This window comes from Muntiacus reevesi, chromosome 2 (genome assembly GCF_963930625.1).
Source record: "Muntiacus reevesi chromosome 2, mMunRee1.1, whole genome shotgun sequence".
In the NCBI taxonomy this organism is placed as follows: domain Eukaryota; kingdom Metazoa; phylum Chordata; class Mammalia; order Artiodactyla; family Cervidae; genus Muntiacus; species Muntiacus reevesi.
Window position 1 is genome coordinate 43458408 of NC_089250.1, and position 17581 is coordinate 43475988.

At 41.3% G+C, this 17581-nt stretch overlaps 1 long non-coding RNA gene across 2 annotated transcripts in view; it reads right to left on the reverse strand.

The window, feature by feature from the left end:
• LOC136159328 (uncharacterized) overlaps positions 1–12128 on the reverse strand; it is a 38201-nt gene extending 26073 nt beyond the window's left edge. The window contains exon 1 of one of the 2 annotated variants that reach the window (XR_010661452.1): positions 11819–12128. This is a non-coding gene — a long non-coding RNA (uncharacterized lncRNA). Of the gene's footprint in view, positions 1–11688 lie in introns of both variants that reach the window. The other variant, XR_010661451.1, reaches the window with a different exon arrangement.
• Positions 12129–17581: the final 5453 nt, after the last annotated feature.

Genomic DNA, 17581 nt, shown 5'->3' on the forward strand with positions numbered 1-17581 from the left:
GCAAGAATTATTTCTATCTTTAAGTATAAAATCCAATTTTTCTTTAATGATTTTAAATGATAAAGTCATTCCTGGGCAATAAGGACCTTGCCATAGGCATGTCCTGTGTGTTGACTTTTAACAGCAATTATAGAGCTCTATGGAAGTAGCAAAATTACATTTTGCAGTTTTGTTTTTCTGTTGTTGCTTGAAATGGTACGTAAAGAAACACACACCCTCCTGGAAATTTTGAGCCTGGTGATGACCTTCTCCTCCCTGACACCACCTGACACTCTCACTTACCAGGGGGTCATTTCCACCAGGCTGTGTCTCTTTGGATGGCCAGTGAGAACACAGGACATTATTAGTCAGAAAAGAGATGGGGTCTTGGCTTTTGGTCTTTCTTTTCTTAAGATTTTTTTTTTTTTTTTTTTTTTGGATGCAGACTATTTTTAAAATCTTTTTTGAATTTGTTACAATATTGCTTCTGTTTTGATTTTTTGGCCACAATGCATGTGGAATCTTAACTTCCCAGCCAGGCATGGATCCCACACTTCCTGCATTGAAAGGTGAAGTCTTATCCACTGGATCACCAGGGAAGTCCCTTGACTTTTATTCCCAGCATCCATCCCCCAAGCTACGGGCTTTGGGTTCTTCCTCTAGATTCATTGGCATCCCTCCTCTTTCTTTCACTCTAAGCCGTGGGACTTTTTGGAGGTTTCAGTCTCTGTTTCTCTTGGTCCTCTGATTTCTGATAGTATTTACAGTTTGAATTACTCTAGGGCCTTCCCCCGAGGATGCACCTGTGGTTGCTCAGTGTTTCAGGGGGATCGCTCACTAAATTCACCATAAGCGCCTGATGGGTGTGGATTATGTTGGTCACGGTTTTGACTCCCTGGGTGTCCAGTGTATTTGTCTGCTGGGGCTGCCATAACAAAGAAGCACACACTGAGTGGCATCAGCAACTGATATCCAGTGTCTCATGGCTCTGGAGCAGCCCCAGATCCAGGTATCAGCAGGTGATTCCTTCTGAAGGTTCCACGGGAGAGTCTATTCCGGGTCTCCCTCCTGGTGCAGGTGCTGTCATGGCAACCTCTGCCAGCCCTCGGCCTGTAGACGCATCCTCCAGTCTCTGACTGTGCTGTCACATGGCCTTTACCCACTGTGTACATCCTTGTCCTAATCTCCTCTTTTTAGAAGGACACTGATCTTGTTGGATTAGGACCCTCCCCATGACCTCATTAACTTAACCTCCCCCCACAACCCCATGAGACCCTATCTCCAAATCAGGTCACATTCTTAGATAGTGGGGTTAGGATTTAACACAGGAATTTGACACAGTTCAACCCACGAACGGAGGAGCCTGACGGGCTACAGTTCATGGAGTCACCAACAGCCAGACAAGACTGAATGACTAAGCACAGCACAGCCCATTACACCTAAGTGAAGCCCACAAATGACTGAACTCACACAGCCCTCAGCATGATCAAAATGCTGACATTTTAGGCTGAAACGCAAGATAGAAAACTTGTTTTTATAAGACTCTAGTTGTTGAAAATTCTAGCTTGTCTACATGTTTGGTTTGTAAATTTGGGTGACTTAATCAAGCATCTTTCTTGTTTCCCCTGATCTCACCTCATTCAGATGACAAAAGCAGAAATCACGGCCTTTGCTTTCACATTCATCTGTTTGACTCAAAGAGAAGACAGAAGTTTCTTTCTCTGTTTTCATTTTTAAATCTCACAACCTATCTTAATTGGTCATTCTAGCAAAACCAACACCAGATCTGAAGTCGGGAGAATTCACTTCTACTTCTTATTCCTACTCAAAGTCATCATGAGAGGCAGAATAAAATCAAGTATTTTTTTTTTAATCCAATTTATTTTATCTAAGAGTTAATGAGTTCACCTGGGTTTAAGGAGATTTGTAATGGATTTTCAAATTCTTGCTATTATTATTTTTATTATAATGTTGGATTATTAATACCAAGCTAAAAATGTCACTGGATATGCAAAATGAAGTGAGAAGTACCATTTGGCTTTTAAGAAGTACATTATAGAAACAGTCCATTAGGGAAATAATCTCAGGTTATAGCCAGCTCTCAAAAGGCCTGGGAAATAAGATTTTAAAATCAAGGCACTTGCAGCCCATTATGACAACTAAATTGGTAAAACATACTAAAATTGCAGCATAATAAGTGCTCCTCAGAGAATACTGACAAATTGTATTAATAGTGTATTTCCCAAAAAGTGAAAAAATCAAAGAGTCAGTTAAGGTTGAAATGACCACTATCCAATGACATTAATGAGGATGGACGCAGCATCTGCGAACGTTGTAAAAAATAGGCTGGAGGCGATGCTCGGTCCTAAAGTGAGGGTCACCCAATGGCCATGCACTGATCTTCCAAACAAGTGGCAGAAGTGCCTAGTCATCACCCAGAGCTCTGCTCACAGCCTCAGGAACATGAGAGCAGGCCCTCTCCTATCTACAAGAAGGCAGGCTCCAGTTGTCAGTTGTCTGCAGGGGTCAGTGAGATGTGGGTCAAGGGCAAGAAGAAACCAGAAATCCTTGCCCGGAAGCCTGAGGGCAGAGCAGGCCTAGGACAGACACAGCCAGGCCATTAGGGAGAGCTGAGGTGGACACTTGCGCACAGGGAAGGCTGCTGCCATGTTACCTCCGGGATACACAGTGCTCCGCTCAGACAGATACAGTGCTCCCGCTCAGATGCTGACAGCTGAGGATCACAACTCTGTCAGCCCACAGAAGTGGGAGCTGTGGGTGTGGATGAGTACCAGAGTGATGCAAAAGGAAAATAAAGTGAAGTGAGCATGACTTTATGCATTCACAAGCATGTTTCCTCCTGCTTGGACTTGAAGTCCTCTGTGTGTGTGTGTGTGTGTGTATATGTATGAAATCCAACTATACAGAACCACCAATGCACTTCTTTCATTTTTACCTTCATTTTTTCATTGAGTCACACAGTTTCAAATTCAAAAGATAGAATGAAAAGGAATTAGGAAATTTCTCTTTTGGAAAGGTTTTGGGATTGAATTTTGGACACAAAATGACTTCAGAGTCACACTTCAACTTCTGTTTGTTTGTTTTTGCTAGAAGTCAACATTCTCCCAGTGAATCACCCACCACCACTAAGAACCATGAAAAGACTGGGCTTCAAACAAGGTCATTAATTCCTAAGTACTGAAGGTTGGGAGGCTCTAAAACACCCACAAGAGAGTTCCAAACTGTTTTGAGCAAGCGACACATCCCTAGTCCAGGATGCAAACTTTCTGGAATCTTCTTAACAAGTCTGAAGATTCAGGCAAAAGCTGTCATAAGACTTAGAAATTTAGCCTTTGGCAACTCTATCACTCCATTAATTCAATTAATTGTAGCTGGCATTTGTATTATCCACTGAATTGCTTGTTTCTTTGATGACTGTTTTGATTGCTCAAATAAAAGTAAAAAAGAAAATATTCTGTGGCTTTTGTACACTCAGAGTAAAGTTCAAAACTGCTCATCAGACTGTTCATATCAAAATAGAATTTTAAACTCAATTGTTTCCCTCCCCATGGCTATGACAGTAGAAAACTTGGGCAAATACCCTCATGAATTAACCCGTGGAATTTTGCTCTCATCAGTGTGCAAGATGACAAATAGGTGGTTCCTTTAGAGATATAATCACCTTTTCCTTCTCCTTGTTCAATGAAATCCCCAAAAGAAAAAATTATTACTAAGGATTCTTTTAGGGAAGGATCATACACTGGAAGTGACAAATAGATACAAGAGATTAGATCTGATAGACAGACTGCATGAAGAACTATGGATGGAGGTTTGTGACACTGGACAGGAGGCAGAGATCAAAACCATCCCCAAGAAAAAGAAACGCAAAAAGGCAAAATGGTTGTCTGAGGAGGCCTTACAAATAGCTATGAAAAGAAGAGAAGTGAAAGGTAAAGGAGAAAAGGAAAGATATACCCATTTGAATGTAGAGTTCCAAAGAATAGCAAGGAAAGATAAGAAAGCCTTCCTCAGTGATCAGTGCAAAGAAATAGAGGAAAACAATAGAATGGGAAAGACTAGAGATCTCTTCAAGAAAATTAGAGCTACCAAGGGAACATTTTATGCAAAGATGGGCACAATAAAGAATATAAATGGCATGGACCTAACAGAAGCAGAAAATATTAAGAAGAGTTGGCAAGTATACACAGAAGAACTACACAAAAAATATCTTCATGACCCAGATAATCATGATGGTATGATCACTCACCTAGAGCCATACATCCTGGAATATGAAGTCAAGTAGGCCTTAGAAAGCATCACCACAAACAAAACTAGTGGAGGTAATGAAATTCCAGCTGAGCTATCTCAAATCCTAAAAGATGATGCTGTGAAAGTGCTGCACTCAGTATGTCAGCAAATTTGGAAAACACAGCAGTGGCCACAGGACTGGAAAAGTCAGTTTTCATTCCAATCCCAAAGAAAGGCAATGCCAAAGAATGCTCAAACTATGGCACAATTGCTCTCATCTCACACGCTGGTAAAGTAATGCTCAAAATTCTCCAAGCCAGGCTTCACTAGTACATGAGCCATGAACTTCCAGATGTTCAAGCTGGATTTAGAAAAGGCAGAGGAACCAGAGATCAAATTGCCAACAACTGTTGGATCATCGAATAAGGGAGAAATTTCCAGAAAAATGTCTGCTTTGGCTTTATTGACCAGGCCAAAGCCTTTGACTGTGTGGGTCACAATAAACTGGAAAATTCTTCAAGAGATGGGAATATCAGACCATCTGACCTGTCTCCTGAGAAATCTGTATGCAGGTCAAGAAGCAACAGTTAGAACTGGACATGGAACAACAGACTGGTTCCAAATAGGGAAAGGAGTATTTCAAGGCTGTATATTGTCACCCTGCTTATTGAACTTATATGCAGAGTACATCATGAGAAATGCTGGACTGGATGAAGCACAAGCTGGAATCAAGATTGCTGGAAGAATCAATAAACTCAGATACGCAGGTGACACCACCCTTATGGAAGAAAGCAAAGAAGAACTAAAGAGCTCCTTGATGAAAGTGAAAGAGGAGAGTGAAAAAGTTGGCTTAAAATTCAACATTCAGAAAACTAAGATCATGGTATCTGGTCCCATCACTTCATGGGAAATAGATGGGGAAACAGTGGAAACAGTGACAAACTATTTTGAGGGGGCTCCAAAATCACTGCAAATGGTGATTGCAGCCATGAAATTAAAAGACACTTGCTCCTTGGAAGAAAAGGTATGACCAACCTAGATAGCATGTTAAAAACCAGAGACATTACTTTGCCAACAAAGGTCTGTCTAGTCAAAGCTATGATTTTTCCAGTAGTCATGTATGGATGTGAGAGTTGGACTATAAAGCAAGCTGAGCACCAAGTAATCAATGCTGTTGAACTGTGGTGCTGGGGAACTCTTGAGAGTCCCTTGGACTGCAAGATACAACTGGTCCATCCTAAAGGACATCAGTCCTCAATATTCATTGGAAGGACTGATGCTAAAGCTGAAACTTCAATAATTTGGCCACATGATGCAAAGAGCTGACTCATTGGAAAAGATCCTTATGCTGGGAAAGATTGAAATCAGGAGGAGAAGGGGACAACAGAGGATGAGATGATTGGATAGCATCACCAACTCGATGGACATGAGTTTCAGTTAGCTCTGGAGTTGGTGATGGACAAGGAAGCCTAGCATGCTGCAATCCATGGGGTTGCAAAGAGTCAGACACGACTGAGAGACTGAACTGAACTGAACTTAAGCTCAAGGGACAGAATACTACTGGACATTCTGGCTTCCATCTCTGACCCACCATTTATTTCAGTCCTGTGGTTGGAGGTTGATATAACTTCCCTGTATCTGGTTGTATCATCAATGAAGTGGGGAAAGTAAAAGAACATCCCCTCACATGGCTGTTGGGAGACGTCAACTGAGTACCAGATGCATAAGCACTGTGTCCAGCACATAGGAGCCCTAGATTCATGTTAGCTGGTTTTATTCTTTTGCTTTAGATCAGTCAGTTATGTCTTTTAATCATTAAAAGAGTTTTCTGTTAATGCATTTACTTAGGACCTTTTAGAACATAGGTCATGGTAGGCTTGTTACCGCCATAACAATTAACGTCCCATCAACCTCAGAATGAGTTTTCTTGGGGTATATATTCAGTTAATTTGCCTGCCAGCTTCTGTGCAAAGAAGAAAAGCGTTTGCTCTGGAGTAAGGCAACTCTGGCAACAACTCCCTATCTACTGCTGACCAGAGAGGCAATATTCCACAGATCGGGGAATTTCTTAGTTTCTTTCTCATCCTGGGTCCATATAAGCAACTGAGGATAGGATAGTTTGGCTCACCAGGTCATTGTATGGATGAATTTTGAAACTGTCACCCCCAGAACACAAGGAGCTCTCAACAAATGTCAATTGATAATATTATTATTAAATATTTCCCTCTATTCAAGACGTTGACCAAAAGGTACATTTTTGTGACGCTTCCTCCAAAAACCTACATTGATTCCTTGAGTGTTTACTTCTGAAATGACTCAGTGTTTTGATGCATTTAGAATATCATTCAGTTGCAAGTTAAGGAGAGTGCAATTAATAGAGGCATTTACGATTGAGGCTATATTTAACTCACATAAAAATAAGTACCAAGGAGGAGAGTTCAGAGCTAATGAAGCTTCATAGTTAACATCTTCAAGGATCAGCTTCCTCCTCTCATTTCTGACCCCTCCTCCCTGCTCTCTAGGGTTATTCTCATGGTTCTAGGATGCCTGAAGCTGATATAGCAGAAGTTTTTAAAGCAGTTATCTAAATAATCAATCCAACAGTCTGAGCAAAACTTTTATAACAACAACTGTCTCTATGGGTTGTTTTGCCCTGTGTTGTGGAGGAGGAGACTGTGGCCAAAACCACTGAGATGATTAAGTCTTTGCTTCTCCTACCTATGCTTTGCTGAGATGCAACTGACAGCGTCAGTCAGGTGGGGCTCAGGCAAGTCACATAGCCACCAAGTTGTGATGTGGCCTTTTCACTCAGATGTCATAATTTAAAGTAAAGGTGGCAGAGCAGTTTTTTAAAATATATTTGCAAAGTATAGAACTGATAACATGAGAGATAATACATTTCTGAACATGAGTGTTGATTAAGCAAATGTCCCCCAAATATCATCTGAACTAAAGCTGATTTTTACATGTAAATAGAAAAAGTAACTCATGATTCCGTGACATACATCTAGCATGTTAAATTAAGCAGAGGGTCATTTTAGGTTATAAAACAAATGAAAAATCCTTTGGGATTATTTTTTGACACACAGTCATTCTGTACAAAGAATTAAAAATCAAGATTGCTGGGAGAAATATCAATAATCTCAGATATGCAGATGACACCATCTTTATGGCAGAAAGTGAAGAGGAACTAACAAGCCTCTTGATGAAAGTGAAAGAGGAGAGTGAAAAAATTGGCTTAAAATTCAACATTCAGAAAACTAAGATCATGGCATCTGGTCCCATCACTTCATGGGAAATAGATGGGGAAACAGTGGAAACAGTGTCAGACTTTATTTTGGGGGGCTCTGAAATCACTGCAGATGGTGATTGCAGACATGAAATTAAAAGACGCTTACTCCTTGGAAGGGGAAAATTATGACCAACCTAGATAGCATATTAAAAAGCAGAGACATTACTTTGCCAACAAAGGTCCGTCTGGTCAAGGCTATGGCTTTTCCAGTGGTCATGTATGGATGTGAGAGTTGGACTGTGAAGAAAGTTGAGCGCCGAAGAATTGATGCTTTTGAACTGTGGTGTTGGAGAAGACTCTTGTGAGTCCCTTGGACTGCAAGGAGATCCAACCAGTCCATCCTAAAGGAGATCAGTCCTGGGTGTTCATTAGAACGACTGAGGCTAAAGCTGAAACTCCTATACTTTGGCCACTTCATGTGAAGAGCTGACTCATTGGAAAAGACCCTGATGCTGGGAGGGATTGGGGGCAGGAGGAGAAGGGGACGACAGAGGATGAGATGGCTGGATGGCATCACTGACTCAATGGACATGTGTTTGAGTAAACTCTGGGTGTTTGTGATGGACAGGGAGGCCTGGCGTGCTGCGATTCATAGGGTTGCAAAGAGTCGGACACGACTGAGCGACTGAACTGAACTGAACTGAACTGAATCCCTTGAAGCTTCAATTCTTGTGGCTTGACTTTCTGATCAAGCTCAAGGTATCATTAATTGAAAATCCTGCCCCACATTAAATCGAGTGGCCTGAAGAAAAGAGTTTAGTTTATTTCACTCAAAGCAAAAAAGGGAACACAAAGTAGAAAGGAATCATTTCTGGTTCAAGGGATTTTCCCCCTTTTCTACAAAACAGAGATTAAATAATTACAAAGAAGAGAGCAGCATGAAGGCACTCTGATCTAGTATCAGGTAATTTAATGGGATTGTAATATGATTGATAAAATGGCCTGTGTTCAAAGACAATTAAGCGAGCTTTTTGTAGACTCTGGTGTCCTGGGCCCCGTTCTATGTCCACATGCAGGCTAAAGGGCAGGGCTGAGGTAACCCTCTCTGTCTGGATCATTCCAGGAGAAAAATAAACTGCACATTCATATCGCCAAATAGACAGAAATTTTGTGCATAATTATCCCCATGTTTCTTTGCCAATTCTGAAACCAAAGTAAAAACAAACTATTGCAACATATCAGGTCCAATTTAGCTCATCATCTCTCAGACTAATTAATCAATCAGCAAATATTACACTTTATAGTGTGAGAAACGTACTTGGCTAGTACCCGAGGGGTGCAAATCATGATACAGCCTGTTACTGGAGTTCTGAGGGTGGAGCTTCTAATCCAGGTGGAAGGCAGAAACCCTGTAGAAGGCCCAGAGCACTGCCCAGCAGAGGGCAGGTGGGGAGAGCAGGGCTGGCCCCTTGGAAGGAGAGGCCCTCCGTGTCCAGGTGGGCAAATGGGCTTTGTCCCTGTCAGCTCGGCTGGCTTAACTGAGTCCTACAGTCCAGGCGGCATAGACAATAGGACTTTGTCTCTCATGGTTTTGGAGGCTGGAGGCCCAGTCGAGTGCTGGTGAGCCATCTCTTCTGGGCTTGCAGATGACTGCCTCCTCACTGTGTCCTCATTCACAGGGAGGAGAGAGACAGAGGAAGAGAGACAGACAGACAGAATGGGAGGTTGGAAACGAAGTTCTCTGCTCTCTTACCCTGAGGACTCTAACCCTATCACATGAGAAAACCTCTCTGGTCACCTCATTTAAACTTCACCACCTGCATAGAGGTGGTTGTTCAGTTACTCAGTAGTGTCCAAGTCTTTGCAATTCCATGAATGGCAGCATGCCAGGCTTCCTTGTCCATCACCAACTCCCAGAGCTTGCTCAAACTCATGTTCATCCAATCAGTGATGCCATCCAACTATCTCATCCTTTGCCATCCCCTTCTCCTCCTGCCTTCAATCTTTCTCAGCATCAGGGTCTTTTCCAATGCGTCAGCTCTTCGAATCAGGTGGCCAAAGTATTGGAGCTTCAGCATCAGTATCAGTCCTTCCAATGAATATTCAGGACTGATTTCCTTTAGGATGGACTGGTTTGATCTTCTTGCTGTCCAAGGGACTCCCCACCCCTAAACACAGGCACCTCAGTGTCTGGGCTCCAAGACGGTGCTCTCAGTCAAGAGAATTCCAAGGAGAACCCACCTGGACTAGCATCTCATGCATATCACCTGAGCCCCAACCCAGCTTCTCGGCTCAGTGACCACACGAGGAGGCACCAACCTCTTCCTGGACTTGGCTTTGATGGTCCCTTCTAAGTAATTTATCTACTTGTGCTCCAACAAGCTCTTGCAGGAAAGCAGATCAAAACAGAGTTGTCCAGTTTGTGAAACAGATGAGGGGTGGGGACATGAGGAGGCTTAGCATCCACCTGGTACACTAACTGTCCTGGGGACCAACGCACTGCCTCGGCAGAGTCTCAGATTCCAGATAGGGAGTCAGAGCGCCGTGATTTGTCAACAAGGAAGGAAAGACATGCAAAGTGACAAATCTCTTCTGGACCCTGAAGTATTTGAAATTACCCCACCCTCACCCCCCAACACACACACACACCATCCTGCAATGTAATATTTAGACCGAAGTTCATCCGTAGAAGTCATTGCAAAGCATAGAAAATACCTTCTAAAAAAAAGTAGAGTCCCATGGATTTCCAGAGACTTAAAAATTCCAATGTCCTTTTATCAAGAAACCAGAGCGAAGAAGCACTAAGACAAGCTCTTGCCATGAGAGCCCGTATTGACCTACTGAAACCTGACCTCTGCCGTGAGCAGGTATGTGGAGTCCCGCTGCCAGGGGTGGTGGCAGGCTTTGCGATGACCCAACGGTACTCTGTTGGGAAGTGGTTGGCTGATGTTCTGGAATGTCGTCTGTGGCTATTCAATGAATTCTTTCCTCCGGGCAAACAAGATGGCTCTAGAAGTAATCACACGTGGCCATTTATTCCCATTAGCAACCCCAAACAAGCCAGTGGCCTTACCCAAACGGCAGGAAAGCCTAGGTTATTTTTAAATGCACTCAGTTTAATGTTTCATAATTCGTGATTTCCCAACAACAAAAAGAATTAAAGGCAGAGCTGTTAGAGTTACAAGAGAATTCAGAAGAAGGAATGCCAAGTAGGGAGAAAGGCAACACAGGGCAAGTTACATGTTATTACAATATAAATGAGTGAAAATAATGAAGTCCTAGTTAGAGGAGCCTATTTCCACTGCTGCAAAGTCCACATGGGATTAACAGACACACACTAGCACATACAGAACAGGTAAACAACAAGGACCTCCTATATAGGGCAGAGAATCAGATTCAGTACCTTGTAACAAGCTGTAATGGAAAAGAATGGGAAAAAGTAGCTGATGACTTGATAGACAGACGTATAACCGAGTCAATTTGTAGTACACCTGAAACATCGCAAATCAATTATACTTAAATTTATACTTTATTAGTTTATACTTTAAAAAAAAGTCCTCGTAAAATCTAGTCTAAGAAATGAGCTACAACTTTGGGTGATATTCAGAGGATTGTGTTGATCTAATGTTTTTCTCCCAACAGGGCTCTCGGACTTTAAAACATAAATATGCTCCAAACTGGCTTGGAGGAATGTGTTTGTAAAGGCAGCCTGCTGTAAAACAGATAAAAGAGCTAAAGACAGCCAGTCAAGGAGAAGGAGATCTCCTGCTTTCCCAAGATGGCAGTGGTCTCTGAGTCAGTACAAGTCTACCCAACTTGGTTGGAAATCCCCAGCCCCGTGAACCTGGACTGTCCATCAATATGGAGGGGGTATCCCACACCTCCCACACAGATGTCCTCCACAGATGTCCAGAGTAACAGCTGTAATGTCACCAGCAAAACATGTCTGGTGGAAAATAAAAACAAAAGTTGATGTTGATTCCACATTTCAGTTAATGGGAAAATTTCCATCATCTTTACTCCTGATTCCTCCACAGGAATTCTTTCTTATAAGTAGCATCTGAAATCAGCAATGGTTAAGGATAAAAATGGACCTGACTTTTAATGTTTGACATTATTTCGTAAGGAAATTTGCTTTTTCATAGATCTCATTGCTGACAAGACAGTGTTACCTTCAGTTTTGCTTTGAAAAAACTCGCCACGTATTACCTGAAGGAATCATGACTTACCTGGGGGATTGTCATTTCTCGGACAATCCCTTTCATCTGTAAATGAGGAAATGAGTCAGCTTTACTAAGTGCTACCTCATCACTGGCGTTCTGTCATTCAGCAGGGATGGAAACGCATTTTGTTACTCACAGCAGCCTGGATCACCAAGCGTACAGGTCACTGTGGAAATCTGCTCTTCAAACAATGACAGGTTCTGTTGTCAGAGATCTTAACAGTCTCTCTGATTGGAAAAGTGCCTGGCTGGTCACAAGACAGCATGACTCATTACCGCTCCGCAACTTTAGCTGTACACAAGGCTAAAAGAATAAACCACCTCCCTGATGTCATCTCTTTTCTATGTATCTTTAACATAGTTTAGATAAAGGTTGTTGAGTAAGACGCAGAGCTTTCAGATGAGAATGCGTCTGAAATACTTAGGGAGAGAAAACACCAGACACGGTCCAGGAATTCTGGGTGTGTGGTCTTTGCTGATACACAGCCGTCCACAAGGTTTCAAGACCTATAAACTAGTCACCTGGTTGGTCAAAGTTTAACTCGATTGAAATATTTTAGGCTTAAGTAACCATTTAAGAATGTCGAGTTTCCAGTACAGATCGAGGTACTTTCTCATTTCCAGTTACTGGGTACCTACAAACTTCATGCACAGAGACTTCCTAAATGTGCTTCAATGTCAAGGAATATGCGAACAGTGTTTGTATGTGAGTGGTGAGGATTATCAGTAACTTCTTATCTTTCTCCTATTCTTTTCCAGTTCTTTAAAGAGCAGGGATTGCTTTCATAGTGACAAAAATTAAACAGAAAAAAAAAAAAGTTTCATGTTTCCTCAGAGGTGGCTCCTTGAGACAAAAAACACAAAAGCTAAAACAAACAAGAGAAGTAAATTGATGACTACCTCATGTCTTTTATTACAATGTCAGTAAAACTGCAATGACCAAAAATGAGATCACTGTTTAACTCATTACACTAGTGGTCCCTGAAGAGCAAGAGAGGGGTCCCATATTCATTAGCTGTTGTCATGCTGGCAGCAACCTCTTCTAAGAAGCTGGATCACTCTTTCTGGTAAAAGTCAGCCAAGAAGAACGTGTACAAGTCACTGGACAGCCAAGATGAAGGCAGTATTTTTTAATTAAGATGATGATACCACTACTTCCTCAGGGTGGCTTTATTTAGAAAATGAGAGAACTGCAGAGAAAGGGTTGTTGCATTAGGATCGGTTTGGTATCACGTGGAAAAGTTATGTTTCTTTCACACTTAGCCAAGCATTGTTTAACTTCCCTTTTTTCTTCTTTTTTCCAGCATTGCCTGTCAGAAGATTTGTCAGATGCTCACGAGGAAGTCCAGAATTGTAATGAGACAGCATTGCCCACTGTCAGAGGGCGTCCTGAGCCATCTCTGAGGCTCTGCCTCTGCATCTCAAGGGTGAGTGTCCTGAGCTCCTGACATCTGTGACCACGTCTGTTCTCCCTGCCGTGTGCCTCACTGCTTCCTGAGCTAATGGTTATTTATCCTCAGCTTTCACCTGCCATTCTTACATCCACAGAGTAGAATGGATGACTTTAACCTTGAGTAATTACCAGAAAAGAAACCTTTGTAACCAAAGATTGGCATCAAGAGAGGCCAGGACTGTTCATACTGACTGCATAAAAAACAATAGAAGGGCCCCAAGCCACTAATTAAATGTATATTGATAAATATTTCAGTTGTTTCCTGTGTATTCTCTCCTTCCACAGAGATTCCAAGAGTTAAAGATGACCAGATAAATGTGTTTTTCAATAAAGACAAAGTTTAGATTACTCTGAAGACCAGAAAAGTGGTGCCAAAAGCCTAAACCTTATCTTAAACTTGAAAAAACTGAAGTTTTAAGGGGTGAAAATGACAAATATAAAGTCGCTTTTTTTTAACATCTTGTTTAAAATGTGTCTATTATTTAAGATTAAGGTAACAAGGTTTTCCCCATAATTTAATGACTAAGCTTTATTTTATACAAGCTTCAAAGGCCTCTTAAGATGCATTCCTCTCCTCTGGGTGCTCATTAGTTGGTACCCAAACTTCATTTCCTGCAGCCCCCTTACATCCTACTAATGGTCCATCCTGAACTTGCTCCTCCAAAGCCAGCTGTGTACACAGAGTATTTTATCTTCTGTAAAACAGAGGATAAATTCACTCAAACTAGAGTGGCTGTGACTATCCCCTCTTCCAATTGTGTTAATGTTTTGAAAAGAACATACCAATGAAAAATAAAAGAGCATCATGAACAGAAGTAAGAGGCTCCTTCCATAGCCCCAGAAATTTAAACACAGACTTAATCATTTTCTTCTGTTCTGTGAATATACATATATACACATACACACACACATATACAAACTTAATTAATAGTTGAACAAATGAGTTTTTTCAGATTAGTAATTTTACATAGATATGAAATTCTTACACAGTTACAAAATTTAAACTACATGTATTGTGCATTCAATAGCTTTTCCCCACCAAATGGAGCAAACTCATTGAAAATCATGGAAAACATAAAATTCCTAGTGGCCACACTGACCAGTAAAACTGGACAGTTAAGATAAAGTGCTGGTAGGAATCATCATCATTAGCAAGAGCACTCTTCTGCCTTTATTGCCCAGCAGTAAAACTATCCATCCTCCCCGTTTTATCACAAATTTCAATCTCCTCCTCCCTGACCACTCCCATCAGAGTCTTTTCTTTCATAAGTGCTAATAGTTTTAATAAAAATTTAATAAAAGCATATAACTACAAGCCATTGAAATCTTGTTCGATTTTTACGTATTGAATAAATGTGTGTGTATGCTCAGTCACTTCAGTCTTGTCCAACTTGTTATAGCCCCATGGACTGTAGCCCACCAGGCTCCTCTGTCCATGGGATTCTTCAGGGAAGAATACTGGAGTGGGTCACCATGCCCTTCTCCAAGGGATCTTCCTGACCCAGGGATCAAACCTGGGTCTCCCACATTGCAAGCAGAATCTTTACCCACTGCACCACCTGGGAAGTCCATCGCACAAATAAAAGCAAGATATTGAATGAATATTTACACATATTTATACATATACTTCCTGTTGACACTTGGGTTTCATAGTCTCAAAACATTTGTCATGTGTTATATATATATGTGAATGAGTAAGAAATTTTACAAAGGAAAAAGAAAGGAAAGGAAGAAATTCACTCCCCACCCAAACAAGTAGGAGAGAGAGGTTAACTACTACAGGGAATGCCAGATAACAAATTTCAACAAAGTAAACAATCAGTGCATTTCAGAAAATGTCCTGATATGATTTAGTTCATTTCTACTCATCAGGAAATAGTTTGAACATGTCGATTTGAAATGAGATTACCTATAACATCCATGACAACTTTTCTAGATTCAGGCTGCCTTATATTTTTATAGTCATTATTTCATTTGAAAGAAGAGAGATGTGTGTGTGTGTATGAATGTAAAACTATATATAGTAATATGTATATATAAACTACATGTATAATGTAAAGCTATTTATAATTTTACATTTTTATACACATGCAGGGAGAGACAGAGAGGCAAAGAGAACAGATAGAGTCTGGGCTGTAGGGTTTTTTCTTCTCTTGATTTAAAGATAATAGTATCAGTATCTTTATTTCAAGAAAAACCATTCTCTCATGTTACAATACCCATTAAATATTGTGTAATTATTTGAGACGTCGGATGATTATTGATCTCCTTCCAAACATCCTAACCTCAAGAGCAAACCCAGCTGCAGAGGCAATGATCCAATTTCAGAGTCTCCTGTACGGCTGACTCCTATCTAGTTATTTCTAGACTGAATCACCGCTGTTGACCCCAGGCAAAATGGTTAAGTTTTCGCTTTTGAGTGTCCATTGATGTTTTCAAAGGCAGTTTAGCAGAGAGAAAAATAGGCTTAATGATCATATACAAAGTTTGAGATATTTTCTCAAATATAGTTCTATTTCAGGAATTAAAAGTTCCTACTAATTTCCAATGAACAACAGCATCCAATAATGCAACATTTTGTAAACCAGAAATCACAGTAATTGGTTATTTGGCATATCTAAGATAATCCCCAGCCCCAGCAATTTGACGTCTATAGCTCACACAGTAGCAGACTGGGGTTATTCTAGTGAGTGTTTTGTTTACCCAGATATGTCCCAAGAAATGAAAGAGAAAGAAGGAAAAGCAACTAGAATGAAGTAACTCTCAAGGGACTGATTGCACAAAAAAAGTGTGTCAAAATTTCTGAGTAAAACAGTTATTACACTATTCTAAGCTTAATAAATCTGCCTAGTGTACTGAATAAATCCACTTTAAAAAAAAAACACTATCAAAGAAGCAATAAGGGAACAGATATTTTTAAAATGAAAAAAAAATATTTTCCAACATCGCTGGAGGTCATGTCATGTGGCTTCAAGCCAGTGACCATTTTTAATGAAAATATTTCAGACAATTCTGTATCCACATTCTGAGGAGACGATATTTGCAAACAAAATTTTAAATGCAAGTTCTGTAGTACCCTCAACAAAATCATGTAGGGAACTTGTAAAAAAGCAGATTTCTGGGCCTTTTCCCCAAATTTACTCAAGTTTATCTCTATGAACCCTCAAAACCTCCCTGGTACTTGGCAATATAGAACCTAAGGAGTTTCTGGAGTAAGTCATCACAGTTCTAAGTTCATATACTTCCCTTTTGAGACGAAAGTGTGTGTGTGTGTATGTGTGTACTTATTCTCTAAAAATGTTATGTGTGCATATGCCAAAAGTGAATAATTTTAATCTTAATCTTTGTGGATTTTTAAATAACACAGTATTACTGTGCTTAGCCGCTCAGTCATGTCCAAGGCTTTGCAACCCCATGAACTGTAGCCCACCAGGCTCCTCTGCCCATTGAATTCTCCAGACAGGAATACTAGAGTAGGTTGCCATGCCCTCCTCCAGGGGATCTTCCCAACCCAGAGGCTGAACCCAGGTCTCTTGCATTGCAAGCAGATTCTTTACCGTCTGAGCTACCAGGGAAACCCACACATTATGACAATTTAATTTAACTAATACTATGTCATGATTGGGGCTTCCCTGATGGCTCAGAGGTAAGGAATCTGCCTTCAGTACTGGAGTTGCTGAAAACGCACGTTTGAACTCTCGGTCAGGAAGATCCCCCGGAGAAGGAAATGGCAACCCACTCTGGTATTCTTGCCTGGAAAATCCCATGGACAGAGGAGCCTGGAGGGCTATAGTCCATAGGTTCTCAAAGAGTCAGACAGGACTAAAGCAACTTAGCACACACACACTTATGTCATGATTACTCTGCACACACACACAAAGATAGATAGATATAGAGATTTGATATAAATACAGATAATGATAATTTTTAGATTACAAGCTTTCTGGAGGGGGATGTCACTTCTGTCTTACCACCTGTTCTCAACAACTAGCAAAATGCCTGGCACTTGGCCTGGAATCGTTGAGCATCTTGAAGTGAATAATAATGTACAAAGAACGCTGTTTTCTGCTCCAACTTATCCGACAGGGAGATTGCATTGCCCTGGAACCAGCACAGAGCAACACCCAGGAAGCCCACCCTCCTGCATCCTCCTGCCTGGACTCTCTGGGTGACTGGCCGCGTGCTCTAGCTCCTTGAAGGCTGGAGCACCACGGACTGTCCCAGGGGTCGTTCAACCAGGGTCACCACTTCACTGAGGGTTCCTTTTAGGTGTCTGATAAGAGCCTGGTAAAAGCACAATGGACCTCAGGTCTTCATTTGTTTTTGAACCAGATCAGATTGCCACGGGTTCAGTCCCCTGGACTTGGGCCTGACCTGCCAGTACAGTGACCACTGGGCCAGTTCCTCTCTGCAGGGAGCCGGGTTCCAGACTGTGCCCGTATGACTT